This window comes from Notolepis coatsorum, assembly GCF_963971535.1.
Source record: "Notolepis coatsorum genome assembly, chromosome: 6".
Taxonomy (NCBI): domain Eukaryota; kingdom Metazoa; phylum Chordata; class Actinopteri; order Aulopiformes; family Paralepididae; genus Notolepis; species Notolepis coatsorum.
This window is the reverse complement of record NC_140170.1, coordinates 11,376,346-11,392,458: the sequence shown is the minus strand read 5'-3', so window position 1 is coordinate 11,392,458 and position 16,113 is coordinate 11,376,346.

Genomic DNA, 16,113 nt, shown 5'->3' with positions numbered 1-16,113 from the left:
CCTGTATGCCGTGACAAATAAAACTCTTGTATCTTGTTAATGGTATGTTCTGATGGGCGGAGTCAACAGTATACAGTATAAGGAGCTCCTCTGTCAGAACAAGGTTGTCTGAGTCAAAGCTCTGTGTTGTTTTGTCACCAGTATACAGTATAAGGAGTTGGCCAATCAGAAGCCCTCCTGTGGTTTAAAACCATGTGGCACTTCCTGTTTCTTCCTTTTGTCTCTGGGTTGCTGTTGTTCTGATGTGTTTGTGTAACTCAGTTAGCCAACTCTGTAATTGTGTTAGTGTGTGTTGGGAATTGGAGCAGGTAAGGTCAATTTTGTGATACACAGGGTAGTATATTGTCTAATAATAATAATAATAGATATTTGTAGTGCACTTTTTGTTCACTAGGATCATGCAGGGTTAAAGCATAGTATTTGTTTTTGTTATTAATAAAAATAAAAATAGAACATTAATTATTTTAAGTTAATTAAAAACATAGTATAAACAGATAATTAAAAACATAGTATAAACAGATAATTAAAAACAACAGCACAAGAAAAAGCTAGCAATAAAAGTCCTAGACACACTAGGTCAGGAGTGAATGTGAGTGTATGTTTTGGTAGTTAGTGTAGGTAGTCAGGAGTAGGTTTTTATTAGACTTTGGTGTTATTGTATAGTTAAGTCTATTCCCTACTGAGATAGTTTCCAAAATACACGTTTTCCATTGTTGTGTATTTAGTCTGTCTTTGGTTTATTGTAAACACTGTAAATAGCATTGTTGTGTATTTAGTCAGTCTTTGGTTTATTGTAAACACTGTAAATATCATTGTTGTATATTTAGTCTCTTTGGTTTATTGTAAACACTGCAAATATTGTGTATTTACAGTCCATCTTTGGTTTATTGTACACACTGAAAATATCATTGTTGTGTATTTAGTCTGTGTCTTTGGTAAACACTGTAAATATCAATTGCACAATATCTAAATTTTTTCATCTCATTTGTTGTTGACCTTGGTTTAGTTTTCCTTTGGTTAATTTATCTCAGGTTACAATAGAATCATTTTTTATGTTAGTTACACCTTCCCCTTGACTTACTGGGGTTGTAACATTACTGATGGTAGATTCAGAGATGGTCGAGATGTGAAATGCCCAGAGATGGTGTCCCCGCCCTCTGGAGCCACATACCCCTTCTGGTCTGGAATCAGATCCTACAGCAGAATTCTCCCTTACCCTGTCTCCAAAATGCTGAGGAGTAGAACTTACCATAATGTGACATATTAGGAGGATAATAGTTTAGTAAGCGACATGTTGGATGTATCTGAAGTGGTACATAGTTTGCTCTTAGTTTAGCGTATATATAATTGGATAGCTGCAATATTTTTATAATCCTGATTTGTATCAGGGATGCCCATGTTTTACAACCTGAGATAGACCGGGTTGGTTTTATTTTCCATTGGGCCTATCTATGTAATGTAATGGTACAGGAAGGGAAACTTCCTCCCACCTGGGACACCCTGCACTGTAAATTAATCATGTGCGCCCTCTGCCTGTCAGCTGGTGAATGAATAGCCATCACCTGCTGCAGGACCTCCTACAGGATGGATAGTTTCTTTATTAGTTGTCATACAGAAGTACAGAATACTTTTATACAAAATGCTTCTTTTTGTTACGCTCCAGAGACTGTGCTAGACAAAAATAGATAAGTATAAAATAAAATAAGTACAGCAAGTATAAAATAGAAGTCACGTACATAGACACAAGTGTTCAGTATGTACATATGTACAATGTTCAATGCAGAGTAGAAGTAACTGAGTTACCATACAATATACTATACAATGTACAATATACAATATACTATATAGTGCAAAGGAGAAATGTGCTGAGGTACAATTTACAGTAAGGTGTAATGAGGTATGGGTTGTAGTGCAAATTCTTTACCGATAAATATAAAGTGTGTTTAGGTGTTCTAAAGTGTGTAAAGTGGGTGCTGCAGTGAGTTGTTTGTTTAAAGTGAGTGTGTGCTGCCGTGTGGATGTGTGTGCTGTGAGTGCATTTGATGGTTGTTACATAGTGTTATTGTTCGTTGAGCATCCTGATGGGGATAGGAGCTTCTTCTGAGTCTTTCTTTCTGTGCTTGCCATGAGACTCCGGTATCGCTTGCCTGACCGCAGCAGTTCAAAGAGGCAGTTGTTTGGGTGGCTGGAGTCTTTGATAATTCTCTTAGCCTTCCCCCTGCACCGCTTGTTGTAAATGTTCTGGAGAGTGGGAAGCCCCCCTCCAATTGTGCGTTCGGCTGAACGGGCCACTCTCCGTAGTCTGCTACGGTCTTGTGCGGTGCTATTCCCAAACCAGGAGGTGATATTGCCAGTCAGGATGCTCTCTATTGTACATGAGTAGAAGTTCTTAAGGATCTTCTGACTGACTTGGAACTTCCTTAGGCGCCTGAGGAAGTAGAGGCGTTGCCGTGCCTTCTTCACAACACTGTCAATGTGTGTGGTCCATGTCAAGTCCTCGGATATGTGGACTCCGAGGTACTTACAGCTTTTTAGAATGTATATACATTCCGAAAACGTGAGATTCTTGTTTTCCTAGGCTCCTCAACCGTAGTAGTGTGCACATACATTAAATAAATAATATACATAAAATACATTATAAACATACAAATACAATACATTGCAATACAACAAATATACTTAAGATAATCCTATACTACTGGTACAATATTACTTTAACAACATTTTGTACGTGACCATGATGGTTCAGAGTCTCTCAGTCAGTAGCCTGTTGGCCCGGTGGAAGTAGCTGTTCAACGTTCTTTTGGAGGTGGATCTGAGACTCCGGTACCGTCTGCCAGACGGCATGAGCTCAAACAGTTTGTGGTTGGGGTGGCTGGGGTCTTTCAGAATGCTGTGTGCCTTGCTGACGCTCGGTGAAGATACTGACTATGGTGGGTAGCTTGCTTCCACAGATCTTCTCGGCCGTTCGCACTACTCTCTCCAGTGCTCTGCGGTCGCTTTGGTTGGCATTTCCAAACCATGCGGTGGTGGATCCTGTCAGTACGCTCTCTGTGGTGCCTCTGTAGAAGGCCCTGAGGACCTGTGGCCCCATGCCAAATTGTTTAAGTCGCCTGAGGTGGTAGAGGCGTTGTTGGGCCTTCTTCACCACGTGGCCAGTGTGCACTCCCCAGTCCAGCTTCTCGGTGATGTGGACCCTGAGGAACTTGAAGCTGGCGACCCTCTCCACTGCGACCCTGTTGATGTGGATGGGGTCGTGTCCCTCTCCTCCCCACCTGTAGTCGATGATCAGCTCCTTGGTCTTGTCGACGTTGAGAGTGAGGTTGTTTTCCTGGCACCACTTTTCCAGGTTTACAACATTTACATTTACATTTAGTCATTTAGCTGACGCTTTTATCCAAAGCGACTTACAAGTTCTGTGCGACAAGACAGCAAGAAGGGTATAACTCTATCAGCTGAGTAACAATGTTCATCAAAGTGTTGCGTGTTACAGTGTTAGTTTATTAGGACAAGTGCATGACAGTAAGGTTAGTCGGGGTTCGATTTTTATTTTTTTTTATCATTTCAGATAATGGTTGAAGAAGTGAGTCTTTAGTCGACGGCGAAAGATTGGACGGGATTCGGCTGTCCTAACTGGGATGGGTAGTTCATTCCACCATTGTGGGGCAAGGACTGAGAATAGGCGGCTTCTCCTTGATGACCCTCCGGGAGCTTGGATAGGAGTAGATCTGAGGCGGCCAGAAGATGCAGAGCGTAGGGGTCTTGAGGGTGTGTAGTTAGAGACCATTGACCGGAGTGGGGGGACATGGGCCGACTTCGGTAGGTTTGAGATCAGGGGGGCCGCTGCGTTTTGAATGAGTTGAAGAGGCTTGGTGGCAGTGGCCGGGAGGCCAGCTAGAAGTGCGTTGCAGTAGTCGAGGCGGGAGATGACTGTTGATTGGACGAGGAGTTGGGTGGCTTCTTTTGTCAGGAATGGGCGTATCCTTCTGACGTTGCTCAGGAGGAATCTGCAGGTTCTGGTTGTCGCTGCGATGTGAGCAGAGAAGTTCAACTGGTCGTCGAGGACAACACCAAGGTTCTTGGCGGTCGGGGACGCGGTCACAGCTGCATTCTCGACTGTGATGGAGAGGTCGGTCAGGGGGGAGGATTTGGCCGGCAGGTGGAGCAATTCTGTTTTGCTTAGGTTCAGTTTGAGGTGGTTGGTCGTCATCCAGGCGGAGATGTCGGACAGACAGGCCGAGATCCGCTCAGAGACGTGGATATCTGAGGGAGGGAAGGAGAGGAAGAGTTGAGTATCATCGGCATAACAATGATATGAGAAGCCATGAGACGTGATAATGTTACCCAGTGATTTAGTGTAGAGGGAGAAGGGAAGGGGTCCTAGGACCGAGCCCTGGGGGACACCCGTCCGGAGGGGGCGGGTGGCCGACAGAGTCCCTCTCCATGACACTTGGTAGGAGCGGTCATTGAGGTATGATGTCAGCCATGTCAGCGCAGATCCAGCCACTCCCATTCCTGCGAGGGCCGCGAGGAGGATCTGATGGTTGACTGTGTCGAAGGCTGCAGATAGATCTAGGAGAATCAGGACAGAGGAGAGGCCTTTCGCTTTTGCTAAGTGAAGTGCCTCTGTGACCGCAATGAGGGCCGTTTCTGTGGAGTGGCCAGTCCGGAAGCCAGACTGATTGGGGTCTAGGAGGTCATTCTGTAAGAGATAAGCAGTAAGTTGGTTGGATACAGCACGTTCAAGTGTTTTAGAAAGGAAGGAGAGAAGAGAGCCAGGACGATAGTTGGCTATGACGGTGGGGTTCAGGGTTGGTTTTTTTATGAGGGGCGTGACTCTGGCTTGTTTTAGGGAGGTGGGGACCACCCCCGAGTTGAGTGAGGAGTTGATGGTTGCAGTTAGGAATGGGAGGATGTCCGGTGCTATGGTCTGGAGGAGTGGGGAGGGTAGCTGGTCCAGCTGGCATGTAGTCGGACGGTTCGACGTTACCAGTGTCAGGGTCTCGGCTTCTGTAATGGGAGAGAAAGATGACAGAGTGAAGGATGAGGTTCTCGATTCAGCGTTTGGAATGGGTGGGGGTTGGGAGAAGGAGCTGCGGATGTTCTCCACTTTTTCCTCAAAGAAGATCGCAAAGTCTTCGGCAGAAAAAGATGAGGGAGGAGGAGGTGGGGGGGGAGTGAGGAGGGAGGACATGGTAGCATGCAGTTTGCGAAGATTCTTGGCAGAGGCCTCGATCCTATGGTGAAAGAAAGAAGCTTTGGCATTAGTAACCTCACTCCTGCAGGCTGTCTCATCGCCGTTGGTGATCAAGCCAACGACCGTCGTATCGTCTGCAAACTTGATCACCAGGTTGGAGCTGTGTGTGGCTACACAGTCGTGCGTGTACAGGGAGTAGAGGAGGGGGCTCAGGACGCAGCCCTGAGGGGCTCCTGTGTTGAGGGTCAGGGGGTCAGAGATGTTGGAGCCCATCCTCACCACCTGGCGCCGATCCGACAGGAAGTCCAGGATCCAGCTGCACAGGTTGGGGTTGAGGCCCAGGTCCCTGAGCTTGGTGTCTAGTATGGAGGGGACTATGGTGTTGAAAGCTGAACTGAAGTCTATGAACAGCTTTCTCACATAGGTGTTGGGTTTGTCCAGGTGCATGAGGGTGTGGTGGAGGGCAGTGTTTATTGCGTCGTCTGTGGAACGGTACACAGTGTATCCTAACCTTAACCACTCCCATAACCCTATCCCTAACACTCTCATAACCCTATCCCTAACCACTCCCTAAAATGTTTAAATACATGTAAACATGTACTGGGCTTGCAGGCCCCACGGGTGCATTTAGTCTCCTGATGCTGAAATCTGAATAAAGTCACTTCAAAGTAACAAGAATGAAACAAAAGATTAGCAAAGCTCGAGATTCTGATCATAATGACTCCTCACTCTGTTCTCTCTCCGCTGAGACAAAGAACTGGCCCAGATGAAAGGAATACAGGCCATCCTTGGAGGTGCCAGTCATTCCCTGTAAATCTATCAATGTTGTTTTCTCTACCAGACTCCATCTTCTTCAGGCGTCTCAGGTCAGGTTGCCTTGGTAACCTGACCTCGGGCCCTAGCCTTGCGTAGGAGGGAGAGAGTTCAGAGCTTCAAACACCACAAAACATCTGCTACAGACACCAATCTAAAGGCGTCCTGACATAACTGACTATCCTGCTATAATCACAGAGAAAAACCACACAATTCTCTCTTTCCATCTAACTGGAACTACACGATTAGTACCTATATATTCAAGGACTGCTCAATGACGAGAATACAAATGTATATTTATTGTTTAATGTCTATTCACTATAAACAGAATGTGAAATATATTGTAACAATATAATAGATTTACTGTATGGTAAGATAGAGCCATTAAAAGATATATATCTTGAATGCATAAACATGTTACTTCAGAGTTACTTTGAGAGGATTATGTGCTCCAATATATTCCACTCAGCACTATTAATCCATTATGCAGAGACATATCATCATTGTAAATACATCACATATAAACATAACACTGCCTTCATGGCACAATCTTGATGTAACTAAGACATTCTCTGAAAAGAATTTCTTGCATGGATTACTAGATTACAACAACAATACAATACGTTCTCTTTCCTGGTTGTTAACCAAGGTGAAAATAGTGGAGCTAAAGCCTGGTCTGGTTCAACAAGGAAATAAATTATCATTATACTTAATCATGTATAAAATGTTTCAATCATGCAAGTCTTGATCACCAGGTGGGGCTGATATTTCAATCTATTTCACTTCCTGTATAAAAATATGTCATTCTTGTGTTGTATGCATGCTTGAGGAAGACCGGAAAGGTCGAAACGTCGCATCTACTGCCTTTTTTGTCTATTAAAACACCTTGGAACTACAAGTGAGTTGCGAGCCCCGCTTTGTCTTTTGATTGAGTAGGACACCATGACTCAACGAGGCCTTCTGATAGCAGGTGGTCCGGTCCTGTTAAATGTGTGCTTCAGTGTTTTAGCCTGTATGAAACTCTTATTGAGTGGTCATAATTTGTAAAATAGTTAAGCTTTTGCTCAATAATGCTTTGGAACAGGAGATTTTTGAAATATCAAGTCAAGATCAGTGGAGGCTTGAACATTTTTCTAGGTGGAGCTGTGCCATATTCACTTAGTTTCAGTAACTACAGTATATAACCAGACCATATATAATCCAGTTTGAACAGGCTGACTCTAGAGCTATGTGGCAGGGGCTCAAAACGATGACAGACTACAAAGGCGCCTCCCTCAAACTGAACAGTGACATCTCCTTAGCAAATGACCTCAATACCTTCTATGCGAGGTTTGATGCTGGTAATAACAACACCAGCCCACAAGCCACGGCAATGGGGGGGGGGGGGGGGGGGGGTCGGCTGCTGATGGAGACGCAGTGTTCAGGGTAACAGAGCATGAGGTGAGGCGGACCTTTAAAAAAGTGAATATCAGGAAGGCAGCAGGTCCGGACGGCATCCCCGGCCGCGTCCTAAAAGTCTGTGCCGACCAACTGGCCCCAGTATTCACTGACATATTTAACCTGTCCTTAGAACAGGCTGTCATCCCCACCTGCCTGAAGAAGTCCACTATTATCCCTGTACCCAAAAAAATCCAAGCCTGCTTGCCTCAACGACTACCGCCCTGTAGCTCTCACCTCCATAGCCATGAAGTGCTTTGAGAAGCTAGTAAAGGGCTACATCTGCTCCTCCCTCCCCATCAACATGGACCCCCTGCAATTTGCATACCGCCCCAACAGGTCCACGGAGGACGCCATAGCCCATGTGCTGCACACAGCAGCATCACACCTGGACAAGAGGCAGGGGAACTATGTGAGAATGCTATTCATCGACTACAGCTCGGCATTCAATACCATAGTCCCCTCCATACTCATAGCCAAGCTCAGGGACCTGGGCTTGAACTATGACCTCTGCCAGTGGGTCTTGGACTTCCTGACTGGCAGACCCCAGGTGGTGAGAGCAGGCAACTGCACCTCCTCATCCATCACCCTCAACATAGGGGCCCCCCAGGGCTGTGTTCTGAGTCCCCTCCTCTACTCCCTGTACACACACGACTGTGTGGCTCAGCGGAGTAGCAATACAATCATCAAATTTGCTGACGACACAGTGGTGGTGGGCCTGATCTCTGCCAACGACGAGAGGGCCTACCTGGAAGAGGTCAAGGTCCTGGCGGGATGGTGCCAGGAAAACAGCCTCTCCCTGAACGTCAGCAAAACAAAGGAGATGATTGTGGACTTCAGGAGGTCGGGGGTCAAGGACTACAGCCCCCTCAGCATCGACGGGGCACCGGTTGAGAGAGTCAACAGCTTTAAGTACCTCGGAGCCTACATATCCGAGGACTTGACATGGACCACACACATTGACAGTGTTGTGAAGAAGGCACGACAACGCCTCTACTTCCTCAGGCGCCTAAGGAAGTTCCAAGTCAGTCAGAAGATCCTTAAGAACTTCTACTCATGTACAATAGAGAGCATCTTGACTGGCAACATCACCTCCTGGTTTGGGAATAGCACTGCACAAGACCGAAGCAGACTACAAAGAGTGACACGTTCAGCCGAACGCACAATTGGAGGGGGGCTCCCCACCCTCCAGAACATTTACAACAAGCGTTGCAAGGGCAAGGCTAAGAGAATCATTAAAGACTCCAGTCACCCGAACAACTGCCTCTTTGAACTGCTGCGGTCAGGCAAGCGATACCGGAGTCTCAAGGCGAGCACAGAAAGACTCAGAAGAAGCTTCTATCCCCAGGCCATCAGGCTGCTAAACGAACAATGAACACTACACAACAACAACCACCAAACGCACATAGCACACACATCCACACGCACACACTCACTTTAAACAAACACACTGTAGCACCCACTCCACACACTTTATAGCACACACCCACTTTAAACAAACACACTGTAGCACCCACTCCCCACACTTTATATTTATTGATGAAGGATTGCACTACAACTCGTACACCTTACTGTAAATTGTACCTCATCCCATTTCTGCTTTGCACTATATAGTACTGTACATTAGTACACTGCATAGTATTGTATATTATATGGTAACTCAGAACATTGTACATATGTCTATACCGAACACTGTGACCTCATTTTCTTCTTCTAAATTACATGCTATACTATGTTATTTGATACTATCTTGTCTAGCACAGTCTCTGGAGCGTAACAGTAAGAAGCATTTTGTATGAAAGTATTCTGTACTTCTGTATGACAACTATTAAAGAAACTTGACCTGCAAACTGATAAGAGGTGAAAAAGGTGACATGTTTGTAAACCAAACCCCTGTAGGGGTTTGTGGGCATTGGCCCCCAGAAGAAAATCATTGTGATTTTAACATGTAAACGAAGCACTCGGTAGAAAATAAAGGGAAAAGACAACCTGTATCCGGGTCCGACAGCACTACAATTACATTTTCATATCATTTTTTTTTATCCACTTTTTCTCCCATTTTCTATATTTTCTCCCATCCCAATTTCGTATCATCCAATTCAACCCTCCCCTGTCACGAACGCTGTTTCTTGCCTCCCACAAGCCGGCTGCAATGTGGACTAAGTCATACATAGCACAAGTCCCCTCCGGTACTTGAGGTAACAGCAGTCGCATCTTTTCACCTGCGCAGCTCGATCTCTCCAGTGGCGAGGAGTAACGCGTGGGAGGCTCACGCTGCCCCCGACACTTCCTGATTCTACTGCGCAGGCGCACCAACCGACCTGTAGGAGTCGCTGTCCACAACGCCCGATCCCCACCCATCAGTTTCCCACCCCCTAATACGGCCAATGTGTATTAGTACGGACGACCAGCTAAACTGAAAGCAAATGTGGAGCGCTGGGCTCGAACAGGCGAGCCCAGCGTCTCCAGATTTCGTGGCGAGCGCCTTGCCCACTACGCCACGTAGCCGCCCCTTACATTTTCATATCATAATATCATAACGCAGAGACTCACTTTTTTGCTGCCGGTAGAACATCGCCGTATGAATTGGACGAGCCGTCGCGTGTCGCACTAACCCTTCCAGAAGCTTTGTGGTTTGGACTTGAACTTTCCAAAAATGTATCTCCATAAATCCATTTAGTTTGGATAGTATTGTAATATTGTGATATTGGATATATATAGCTTTATACATTTCAACATTTGATTGCTGCATTCATTCTCATTTCATTCATTGTGTTCATCATTGTAGTCATCACGTCAGTCCCCGCTCCCTAACACACTGACTCTGCTTGGGGCGCTAAATTAATCGCCCTTTAGGCATCATATTTAAAGATGCTGATTGGCTAAATTTACGTTACTAGGTGCATTTATTTTGCTATGTAATTTTTCAATTGGCTGCGTTGCACTGACTGGGACGATGTTTCTAACGTCCCAGAAGAGAGGGAACAGGAAGCACAAACAATGATTTATATTGTATATATTACACGTTATTGTGCATGTTAAAACACAAACATACTTAAAATGAGTCATTATTATTTATTTAAAAAAAAATATATATTTTTAGCAGTCGAAATCTACTATTATAGAAAAATCCCAAACCACTTTCCACCAGGGGGGGGGGGCGGTGCCCTAGCGCCCTCTATGGACCAACAGCTGCCACTGGTCAAGATGATACGCTGACCAGTTTGCTCCGCTGTCTGACTGAGGATGAGAAACACTGTTTTCTTGTTATGCAAAAATGTTTATATAAATTAACAGTTTATGAGTAATACAAACGTTTTGCATTGCGTGTAAACAATTTATATAGTTTCACGATGTAGAATAATTGTTTTTGCTGTTGGTCGCTTATTTCACAGCATATTGAATACCATTGATCCTAATTAATTTAATTTCAAACCTTTATTTTAACTAGAAAAAAGTTAAGATTGCACTAAAAGACTAAAAGACTACGCTTTGTCTTTTGATTGAGTAGGACACCATGACTCAACGAGGCCTTCTGATAGCAGGTGGTCCGGTCCTGTTAAATGTGTGCTTCAGTGTTTTAGCCTGTATGAAACTCTTATTGAGTGGTCATAATTTGTAAAATAGTTAAGCTTTTGCTCAATAATGCTTTGGAACAGGAGATTTTTGAAATATCAAGTCAAGATCAGTGGAGGCTTGAACATTTTTCTAGGTGGAGCTGTGCCATATTCACTTAGTTTCAGTAACTACAGTATATAACCAGACCATATATAATCCAGTTTGAACAGGCTGACTCTAGAGCTATGTGGCAGGGGCTCAAAACGATGACAGACTACAAAGGCGCCTCCCTCAAACTGAACAGTGACATCTCCTTAGCAAATGACCTCAATACCTTCTATGCGAGGTTTGATGCTGGTAATAACAACACCAGCCCACAAGCCACGGCAATGGGGGGGGGGGGGGGGTCGGCTGCTGATGGAGACGCAGTGTTCAGGGTAACAGAGCATGAGGTGAGGCGGACCTTTAAAAAAGTGAATATCAGGAAGGCAGCAGGTCCGGACGGCATCCCCGGCCGCGTCCTAAAAGTCTGTGCCGACCAACTGGCCCCAGTATTCACTGACATATTTAACCTGTCCTTAGAACAGGCTGTCATCCCCACCTGCCTGAAGAAGTCCACTATTATCCCTGTACCCAAAAAAATCCAAGCCTGCTTGCCTCAACGACTACCGCCCTGTAGCTCTCACCTCCATAGCCATGAAGTTCTTTGAGAAGCTAGTAAAGGGCTACATCTGCTCCTCCCTCCCCATCAACATGGACCCCCTGCAATTTGCATACCGCCCCAACAGGTCCACGGAGGACGCCATAGCCCATGTGCTGCACACAGCAGCATCACACCTGGACAAGAGGCAGGGGAACTATGTGAGAATGCTATTCATCGACTACAGCTCGGCATTCAATACCATAGTCCCCTCCATACTCATAGCCAAGCTCAGGGACCTGGGCTTGAACTATGACCTCTGCCAGTGGGTCTTGGACTTCCTGACTGGCAGACCCCAGGTGGTGAGAGCAGGCAACTGCACCTCCTCATCCATCACCCTCAACATAGGGGCCCCCCAGGGCTGTGTTCTGAGTCCCCTCCTCTACTCCCTGTACACACACGACTGTGTGGCTCAGCGGAGTAGCAATACAATCATCAAATTTGCTGACGACACAGTGGTGGTGGGCCTGATCTCTGCCAACGACGAGAGGGCCTACCTGGAAGAGGTCAAGGTCCTGGCGGGATGGTGCCAGGAAAACAGCCTCTCCCTGAACGTCGGCAAAACAAAGGAGATGATTGTGGACTTCAGGAGGTCGGGGGTCAAGGACTACAGCCCCCTCAGCATCGACGGGGCACCGGTTGAGAGAGTCAACAGCTTTAAGTACCTCGGAGCCTACATATCCGAGGACTTGACATGGACCACACACATTGACAGTGTTGTGAAGAAGGCACGACAACGCCTCTACTTCCTCAGGCGCCTAAGGAAGTTCCAAGTCAGTCAGAAGATCCTTAAGAACTTCTACTCATGTACAATAGAGAGCATCTTGACTGGCAACATCACCTCCTGGTTTGGGAATAGCACTGCACAAGACCGAAGCAGACTACAAAGAGTGACACGTTCAGCCGAACGCACAATTGGAGGGGGGCTCCCCACCCTCCAGAACATTTACAACAAGCGTTGCAAGGGCAAGGCTAAGAGAATCATTAAAGACTCCAGTCACCCGAACAACTGCCTCTTTGAACTGCTGCGGTCAGGCAAGCGATACCGGAGTCTCAAGGCGAGCACAGAAAGACTCAGAAGAAGCTTCTATCCCCAGGCCATCAGGCTGCTAAACGAACAATGAACACTACACAACAACAACCACCAAACGCACATAGCACACACATCCACACGCACACACTCACTTTAAACAAACACACTGTAGCACCCACTCCACACACTTTATAGCACACACCCACTTTAAACAAACACACTGTAGCACCCACTCCCCACACTTTATATTTATTGATGAAGGATTGCACTACAACTCGTACACCTTACTGTAAATTGTACCTCATCCCATTTCTGCTTTGCACTATATAGTACTGTACATTAGTACACTGCATAGTATTGTATATTATATGGTAACTCAGAACATTGTACATATGTCTATACCGAACACTGTGACCTCATTTTCTTCTTCTAAATTACATGCTATACTATGTTATTTGATACTATCTTGTCTAGCACAGTCTATGGAGCCTAACAGTAAGAAGCATTTTGTATGAAAGTATTCTGTACTTCTGTATGACAACTATTAAAGAAACTTGACCTGCAAACTGATAAGAGGTGAAAAAGGTGACATGTTTGTAAACCAAACCCCTGTAGGGGTTTGTGGGCATTGGCCCCCAGAAGAAAATCATTGTGATTTTAACATGTAAACGAAGCACTCGGTAGAAAATAAAGGGAAAAGACAACCTGTATCCGGGTCCGACAGCACTACAATTACATTTTCATATCATTTTTTTTTTATCCACTTTTTCTCCCATTTTCTATATTTTCTCCCATCCCAATTTCGTATCATCCAATTCAACCCTCCCTTGTCACGAACGCTGTTTCTTGCCTCCCACAAGCCGGCTGCAATGTGGACTAAGTCATACATAGCACAAGTCCCCTCCGGTACTTGAGGTAACAGCAGTCGCATCTTTTCACCTGCGCAGCTCGATCTCTCAGTGGCGAGGAGTAACGCGTGGGAGGCTCACGCTGCCCCCGACACTTCCTGATTCTACTGCGCAGGCGCACCAACCGACCTGTAGGAGTCGCTGTCCACAACGCCCGATCCCCACCCATCAGTTTCCCACCCCCTAATACGGCCAATGTGTATTAGTACGGACGACCAGCTAAACTGAAAGCAAATGTGGAGCGCTGGGCTCGAACAGGCGAGCCCAGCGTCTCCAGATTTCGTGGCGAGCGCCTTGCCCACTACGCCACGTAGCCGCCCCTTACATTTTCATATCATAATATCATAACGCAGAGACTCACTTTTTTGCTGCCGGTAGAACATCGCCGTATGAATTGGACGAGCCGTCGCGTGTCGCACTAACCCTTCCAGAAGCTTTGTGGTTTGGACTTGAACTTTCCAAAAATGTATCTCCATAAATCCATTTAGTTTGGATAGTATTGTAATATTGTGATATTGGATATATATAGCTTTATACATTTCAACATTTGATTGCTGCATTCATTCTCATTTCATTCATTGTGTTCATCATTGTAGTCATCACGTCAGTCCCCGCTCCCTAACACACTGACTCTGCTTGGGGCGCTAAATGAATCGCCCTTTAGGCATCATATTTAAAGATGCTGATTGGCTAAATTTACGTTACTAGGTGCATTTATTTTGCTATGTAATTTTTCAATTGGCTGCGTTGCACTGACTGGGACGATGTTTCTAACGTCCCAGAAGAGAGGGAACAGGAAGCACAAACAATGATTTATATTGTATATATTACACGTTATTGTGCATGTTAAAACACAAACATACTTAAAATGAGTCATTATTATTTATTTAAAAAAAATATATATATTTTTAGCAGTCGAAATCTACTATTATAGAAAAATCCCAAACCACTTTCCACCAGGGGGGGGCGGTGCCCTAGCGCCCTCTATGGACCAACAGCTGCCACTGGTCAAGATGATACGCTGACCAGTTTGCTCCGCTGTCTGACTGAGGATGAGAAACACTGTTTTCTTGTTATGCAAAAATGTTTATATAAATTAACAGTTTATGAGTAATACAAACGTTTTGCATTGCGTGTAAACAATTTATATAGTTTCACGATGTAGAATAATTGTTTTTGCTGTTGGTCGCTTATTTCACAGCATATTGAATACCATTGATCCTAATTAATTTAATTTCAAACCTTTATTTTAACTGGAAAAAAGTTAAGATTGCACTAATTTGCAGCGATGTCAGGTATAACAAGAAATATTTTAAATAAATATTTAAATGATGATCTTCATACACAGGAGCAGATATTGTCTCTTTACCTACCTAGGAGCCACCCCTCTAAACCACATGCAGTATTTCCTAGTGAGTCCTGTTACAAAGCTTACAGATGTCAAAGAATAGTTGGGAGGGGCGCAATCTTTCAAAACAAAAAAATGCATTGTTGCATCTATATTTAGCACATATTTGATAATAAAATACAATTACCAGCAGCCAGAAAATGGCAGGTGCTCAAGCACCACTTGGGCCTTATGTGCGTCTGGTTACAGGCAGCCATGTTGGAAGAGAGACAACTAGTGTTGGAAGAGAGGATTAGAGAGCAAGGCCTCTATTAAAAGCATGAAACTGGTGTTTGAAGATGAATGTCAGAAGTTCTTCTGATGCAGATCACATTAGTTGGATTGCTGTCCAGGATGAATGTGTTGTTAATCTCTTAAGTAGGGTGGCCAAACGTCCCGATTTGTGCGGGACAGTCCCGCATTTCAGCCCTCTGTCCCGCATGCCGCAAGAGAAGAACATTGTCCCGCATTTCAACAAGTGTCCCGCAATTCAATAAACAATTATTATTATTATTATTATTATTATTATTATTATTATTATTATTATTATTATTATTATTATTATTATTATTATTATTATTATTATTATTATTATTATTATTATTATTATTATTAATAATTATCGTTTTTGTCCTCTCATTAATCCCCAAAACATGCACTAATGCACGCACCGCAAGTACTACATACGTAACGTTATGTAACATAGCCTATAGTCTAACCAGCACAAGCGCATTATATATACCTGGCACGAGCTGTTTATTTCCGGTTGCTCAAGTTGCGCTGCAATAAACAGCTCGCGCCAGGTAGTCTATATATGCAAGCTGTTATTGGCTATTGATTATTGGTTATTGGGGGATGACGTGACTGTATGAGAGGATTTTTTTTTTTTTTTTTTAACAGATACAGATATTTTCCGATATCACATTTTAATGCCAATATCGACCGATAATATCGGTAGGCCGATAATATCGGACATCCCTATTTACAATAGGTTAAAGTGTTATTAGTGAACTATTAGTTTGGAAAATGTATTCATAAACGAGCAAATATCCGCCATTTTGTTTGTAGTCATATTAGAGG